General features: G+C 38.4%; 1 non-coding gene across 1 annotated transcript; it reads left to right on the top strand.

Annotated features, from left to right (window-relative positions):
* The first annotated feature begins 1,793 nt into the window (after positions 1-1,793).
* On the top strand, positions 1,794-1,900 carry LOC127109793 (small nucleolar RNA R71). Its single transcript, XR_007797044.1, has one exon. It is a non-coding gene; the product is annotated as a small nucleolar RNA R71 (small nucleolar RNA).
* Positions 1,901-7,512: the final 5,612 nt, after the last annotated feature.

The following is a 7,512-nucleotide window of genomic DNA, read 5'->3' as shown; positions in this document are numbered from 1 at the left end:
ACACGGATGGGCTTATACCTTTTAAATCAGAGATGTTGTACCCTAAGGCAGAGGGGTATCTTCTTAAAACATTCAAGAGTCGATTCGTCTCGTCTTGGTTTAAGGTGGCACTAACTATTATTGGGCGGTTCATTTCTTTATCCAAAAACTCATATCTTAGGTTCTTGGGTAGTTCGTTATGTTCTTGAGCTGGTTTTTGAGAATTTGGTGAAAGGTCTGGCGTAAGATCCAAACATTCGTTAGTGTGAGATTTCGTCTTTTAACATCTATTATAGCTCCAACTGTTGATAAGAATGGTCTACCTAAAAGGATAGGGATATCATCGTCTTCCTTGATATCCATGACTATAAAGTCTAATGGGATATAAAGTTGACCGATCCTAACTGGGATGTCTTCTAAAATGCCTACATGATACTTAACAAACCTATCGGCTAATTGGAGGGACATCTTAGTTGGTTGCAATTCTCCCAAGTTTAACCTTTTACATACAGCTAAGGGCATTAAACTCACACTAGCGCCTAAGTCTAGGAAAGCTTTGTCGATCACATGACTCCCTAAAATGCAAGGTATAGAAAAACTACCAGGGTCTTTCTCCTTCTTAGTGAGTTTATCCTCGGAAATAAAGTTTCATTCCAAGGGTTTTGGATCGTCAAGCCTACGCTTGTTGGTCAAGATGTCTTTGAGAAATTTGGCGTAAGACGGAATTTGGGTGATGGCTTAGGTGAAAGGAATCTCTACATGAAGCTTCTCTATTACTTTTATAAATTTTTGGTATTGGTTGTTGACTTTGGTTTGTTTAAGTCTTTGCGGATATGGGATTGATGGTTTGTACGGGGGTGGTGGTTTGTAAGTTTTATCCTAGGCTTCACCTTCTTGGTCGGTTTGTTTCTCGGGTTCCACCGGTTCCTCTTCTTGGTTGGTAGGTATATTTTCTTTAGAAGTTTTGGACCCGCTCATCGCTGGGCTATGAGGCCCTTCGTAACGAGATAGCGTTAGCTTGCCCTCGAGGGTTTGGTTGAGGTTGTCCAGGGAATTGGCCTCCAGGTGTAGTTTGTGGGGCTTGGTTTTGTGCTACCTGTGATATCTGGGTTTCAAGCATCTTGTTGTGAGTGATTATATGATCAACCTTGGTTCCTAATTGCGTTATAAGTTTGTTTACGTGAATGTTCTGGTTTAGGAAGTCTTTATTTTGCTGAGTCTGGCCCGATATAAAGCTCTCCATGATCTTCTCGAGGTTAGACTTCTGGGGCACAACTTGCATAGGTTGGTTTGGTTTTTGGGCTTGATAACCTTGCGGTCTTTGAGGTGCATGATTTTGGATAGGGTTCTGGTTTTTATAGGAAACATTTGGATGATTCTTCCATCCAGGGTTGTAAGTGTTTGAAAATTGGTTACCTTGGGCGTAACTCACTTGGCTGGTGTTCAGGTCTTTCAAAAGGTTACACTCCGCCGATTCGTGTCCTTTAGATCCACAAAGTTCGCACTCTGTGTGGACTACCGCTGCGGTGTGAGTGTTTGCAGACATATGTTCGATCCTAAGGGCTAAAGCATCCATTTTCGCCTGCATCATGTCTAGAGAGCTTATCTCATGTATTCCGCCTTGGGTCTCCTTTTTCTCTATTGATGCTCGTTCAGTTCCCCATTGGTAATGGTTTTGGGCCATATCCTCAATTAGGTCACAAGCTTCAAGGTAAGGTTTGTTCATCAGTGCACCACCTGCGGTAGCGTTGATGCTCATCTTGGTGTTATAATGGAGTCCATTGTAGATGGTATGAACTATCAGCCATTGTTCTAAGCCATGGTGTGGGCAGACTCTTAATAGCTCTTTATATCTCTCCCAAGCTTCAAAAAGCGATTCTCCTTGGTTTTGAGTAAATCTAGTTATTTGGTTTCGAAGAACAACAGTCTTACTAGGGGGAAAATATCTAGCAAGGAATACTCTCCTAAGGTCTTCCCAAGTAGTTATTGAGTTAGCTAGAAATGAATCTAACCATGAACGTGCTCTATCCCTAAGGGAGAAAGGAAATAATCTTAAATGGATTGCATCTGGTGATGCACCGTTGGATTTAAAGGTGTCGGCCAGTTGGATAAAGACTTTTAAATGTTGATTTGGGTTCTCAGTAGCGAGACCCACTAATTGGTTCTGTTGCACTAATTGCAACAAATACAGTTTTAGTTCGAAATTGTTAGCAGGAATGGGGGGGTATACTATACTAGAACTAGGTTCCTCGTCAGAGGGTTGGGCAAATTCCTTAAGAGGTCTCCAGTCGCGATTCTCGGTCGTAGCTTTCTTAATTCGGATGAGTAAGAGGCGTGTACGAGTGTAACGTTCGGGTTCCGCTAAAGGATCTACTAAATTTCCAGTACTATGGGTTCTTCGCATTTACCGGCTAATAATTCCTTAGTCTAGACGGTGTAACAACAGGGTATGAAATTTGACGAAGTTGGTCCCCGGTAACGGCACCAAAAACTTGATTGTGTGAATTCACAAATGCACGAATCACGTCAAAGTAATATAAAAGAATATCGATCCCACAGAGACCAAATCGTCAATCTATCGATTACTATCATTACGGTGTTTATCTAAGGCGGTATAATAGAGATATTGATGTTGTGAAATAATAGTAAATAATAAATGCAATGCAGATAAAGACAGGTTTGAATGTATATCACGTCAGTTAAGTGATGTTTCGATTGTCTAAATAGAACTACTTATGAGGCAATATTTTCTACTCTTGAAAAGAATCCATTTAACAGGAAATGTCGCTTTCGTGTATTCAGAACCGAGTTTACCCTTAAATTAAGGCCTTTTTATCACTTATAAAAGATGCGCAGAATGCTAAAGTAGTAAACTAATTTTTAAGAAATAAGACTCATAAACATAGTTGAAGAGTGATTTTGATTTGGAAAGTTTTACCCAAGGAGTTTCCTGATTTTAAATCTATCAACGTGTCCGAAAACAGTTTCAAAAATAGTTTTTCCTTAAAGTGATAAAAATTCCTAGTTAACTAAGCCAAGGTGCTTTCGCATTCCTTGAATAGTTAAAACTAACCAAGTTTGTTTCATAAAACTCAAGTTAAAAATAAAAACAGTCTTTAAGTATTTCTACAGATTCAATATGTGAAACATCTCTTTTACCGCGATCCTTACATTCTAACCTTTAAAAGATTTAGCCAGACATGGTAATACCAACAAACACAACGATATTGATCATGATGAAAAGTTGTTTTAGAATGTGAGGCGTAAGGAACAGATAAAGCGTGTAAAATAAATAAAGCGTAGACAGAAAGTAAATAAAGTAAAGCATAGACAGAAAGTAAATAAAAATAAAGCGTAGACAGAAAATAAATAAAAATAAAGCGTAGACAGAAAGTAAATAAAAATAAAGCGTAGATAGAAAATAAATAAAATAAAGCATAGACAAAAAGTAAATAAAATAAAGCGAGACAAGTAAATAAATAAAGTGATAAAATAAGAACCTGCTCCAAACGGAGGGCTTTAAATCTGGTACAAGGAAAATAAACCTCTAACTCTGAAGCTAAATACGACAGCAACTCGAAGTGACCCAACTCAATCTCACTAAGGTGCAATAACCCCCCGATGTGACAGATTACCACTTTTACAAATGATAAATATAGGCTTAGTGTTGTAAACTAAGTTGGATGATTTGAAAATGAAATGGAACAAACTATTTATATAGGATTTCAGCAGCTTGCAAAGACCATGGTGCCCTCCAACTTCTCCTTAGTGGGAATGCGATTTGCAAAGGTGGCGCCCGCCATCCCTTCATAGCGCCCGCCATGTGTGGAAATGGGAAAGATCATGGGAACGTGGTAGTTACCTCCTGGTTGAGGGATGATGAGTCATGGCTTCTCCTATAGCGGTCGCCATGTGCAACGTCATGTGTACAATATTCGTTGAAAAACCCTAATTTTAGGTCTTTTTGCTACGTTTCTTCCAAAAGAGCCCCAAAAGAGGTAAATATCTGAAAACAACATAAAAGAGAGCATAATACAAACAAAATGATAATAAAGTCCTAAAAAACATGTGAAATCCGAGTCAAAAACACGGTGTGATTCAGTGTGATCAGTTACCACCCCGTCAACAACATTTATAATAAAATAAAAGCAACATGTAATCGGTTACAATTTGGTGTAATTGATTACCACCCTCAAGTTTTTAGTATTTTTCAGAGCATAATAATCTTTAATTGGTTACACTTTTGGTGTAACCAATTACATGTTTGAAAATTTTGTTTTTCATTTTAGTTGGTTTGCTACATTGATGTGTATTGTTATGCGCATATATATATATATATATATATATATATATATATATATAATATATATATATATATATATATATATATATATATATATATATATATATATATATATATATATATATATATATATATATATATATATATATATATATATATATATATATATATATATATATATATATATATATATATATATATATATATATATATATATATATATACCCGATGTTGGGAGGCCGGGTATATTGCGGGTCTATATGTGTGTGTTAATGTGTATGATTGATGAACTTAACAAAGGAGTTGTGCATCGAATAGAATGAAGCTACAAATTTAATGATAATTTTTTTTTTGCTATAAACCTTACTAAGGATCCCTTAGCACATAGGAGAAGCAAGCATATGGAGATAATATTTCACTACTTTAAAGAGCTTGTGAGTGAAGGAAAATGTAAATTGGGGTATTTCAAAAGTGAAGATCATGTAGCCGATTTTTCTAACTCAAGGAGTAATCATTGACGTGTTGTTAGATGCCCAAAAGTGCTTATTTGAGCTATCATATGTGGGCATCTTTCACTCTTTTTCCTTGCTAAAATTGTCAAAACCACATTTGTTTTACATGGAATGCATTACATTGATAAACAAGCTTGGTGCCTTTGATTTGTGTGTTATTGTGCAGGAAAAAGGCATGAACTAATTGAAAATAAAGACACAAGAAAATTGGCAAAGGAACCAAAGAATACAAGCATTTCATCAGCCGGCTCGCTAGGCGAGGCTGTGGCGAAGCACTGCTTCGCTAGGCGAGCTCCAGGCGAAAAGCTCCAGTAAATTGTCAAATTAATTCGCCAGGCGAGCTGAAGGCGAAGGTGGTAGCGAGTTCGTTCTGTTTTGGTGAAAAGCGCAGCCAACACTCACTCGCTAGGCGAAGCTCTAGCGAGTCCCCAGCGAGCATTCCAGTAGCAAAACCTCTCAACCTCGCTGGGGCGAAGGTTGAAGCGTGTCCTTCGCTAGGCGAAGGTATGTTCGCTAGGCGAACATGACAGTTCAGCAGACCCTGTTTCTCTGGGCGCAGGTGCCTTATGTGCCCATATTAGACCCTCGCTAGGCGAGCCATTCTGCTCGCCTAGCGAGCATGACAGCCCAGCAGTGGTCTATAAGTAGCAGGTGCCACTTTTGAGCACCATACCTAGTTTTACCTCATTTTTCCACTTTTGTACTTTTGTTAGATATTTTTACAGCATTGTTCTTGGGAGCTTTTATGCCCTAATTTTCATTTCTCTTCATCTTAGAACCATCTTCTACAAAAAGAAGGTGGATTCCCATCCAGCTTCGATTATCCGACTTGGATGTTGATCAACCTTCTTTCCTTACTTGCCGACCAAGCTACCATGAAAATGAGTAGCTAAGTCATCCATTTGTCAAGGTTAGATGTAGGTGATTACTAGCTTTGTGTGTAAATGTAAGGATCCTCATATGTAAACTCTTTAATGGTAAATATATGATGAAAACTTTGTTTCTATTTAAAACTCTTTGTGTTGGTTTATGATCGATTGATGTTTACCGACTCTTGACCTAGGTTTTCATCCAAACTTGTTTGTTAGCTAGAGATAGTAATGAATGATTTTGTTCACCATAAGGTTGAACCAAAAAGTTGTCATTTTGATAGATTGTGTTCGAGAGAAACAATAGATCAAAATGGCAAAACTCACAATGTGTGTTCGAGAGAAACATATTGAGAGGACTTTGTGAAATGATTTATCATCTAAAGGAGTTTATAAGATTGTTGACCGAGCAAATACATGCAAAATGATCATTGAAACCTAACTTTGACAATATTTCTCATTTAATCAAACCATAACTTTTACCGCAATTTATTACTTTTTATGCAAGATAACTTGATTAAAACCAAAACCCTATTGTTACATTGAGCTACGATTAATACAACCATCGAACGGCGGTGATATCTTACAATCCCTGTGGATACGATAACAAAAACCCGACACGAAATATACATTTCAACAAAATGGCGCCGTTGCCGGGGATTGTAAATTGATATTGCGAGCATCGCAATGGTTGTTTAAGTTTTAGCTTGTGAATTTTTGACTTGTGCTTGTAATTTGTTTGGTTTAGTGTGCAGCTTACGTTTTATGCGAGGGCAAATCCCTGTGGTTGAACTTCTTTTTGATCCTGAGATCGAGAGAACCGCAAGGAGGCTCAATAGCAAAACGAGACGTCGGAGGCAACAGGCTAGACAACGCCAAGAGCAAGGAGAAAGTTCTTCAACCACAAATCCACACCCATTCATACCAAACATGGAGCCACAACCACCACCACCAATTTCTACTCCATGCATCAATAGTCCAAGGAACACCGCTCAGTTTGCCAACCACACAGGAAGGCAAGCTGAGATGAAAACGGGAACTCTGAATTTATTATATGGGAGTCCATTCACCGGAATGGACCATGAAGACCCATTTGCTTTTCTCACAAAATTTTATGAGATAGCATTGGCTGCCGGAGTGGATCAGGCTCAGGAGCTTCCGTTGTTCAGAAGATTATTTCCCCACGCTTTGCTCGGTAAAGCAAAGGATTGGTACCTAGATCAAACACCAACCGTAATGACAGACTGGAACGTGTTAGAAGAGAAATTCATTGAAAGATTTTTCTCCAATAACCGATTCATGGAATCAAAGACGGCCATCTCGGTGTTTTCTCAAGGAACCAGTGAATCTTTGAATGAAGCGTGGGAAAGATTCAAGTTCATGCTTCGGAAATGTAAAGGGCATGGATTTGATGAAATGACTCAAATCCATATCTTCAGAAATGGACTTCAACCAAACTGCAAAACGTTGTTGGATGCTACCTCGGGTGGCTCTTTATTGTCAAAAAGTGCCGAAGAAGCCACGAACATTATAAATCGAATGGCTTTGAATGATCTTCAGAGTCAAAGTCGAGGAAATTCTTTGAAGAAGGCAGGAGTGCTTGAGCTAGGGACGAACGATGCCATCCTTGCCCAAAACAAGCTCATCTCACAACAAGTGGAACTCTTAACGCAACAAATCAAAGAGTTAAGAGAACCGTCAAAAGCTAAACAAATAGCTTGTTGTGAACTTTGTAAAGGTGAACATGACACCGGATTTTGTCCACCTCCCGGTTTTGACGAAGTAAACTACATGGCCAATCAACGGGACTATCAACCGAGACAACAACAACAACAACAACAACAACCTT

Source organism: Lathyrus oleraceus, chromosome 7, assembly GCF_024323335.1.
Source record: "Lathyrus oleraceus cultivar Zhongwan6 chromosome 7, CAAS_Psat_ZW6_1.0, whole genome shotgun sequence".
Taxonomy (NCBI): domain Eukaryota; kingdom Viridiplantae; phylum Streptophyta; class Magnoliopsida; order Fabales; family Fabaceae; genus Lathyrus; species Lathyrus oleraceus.
This window is presented reverse-complemented; position numbering and strand designations above follow the sequence as displayed.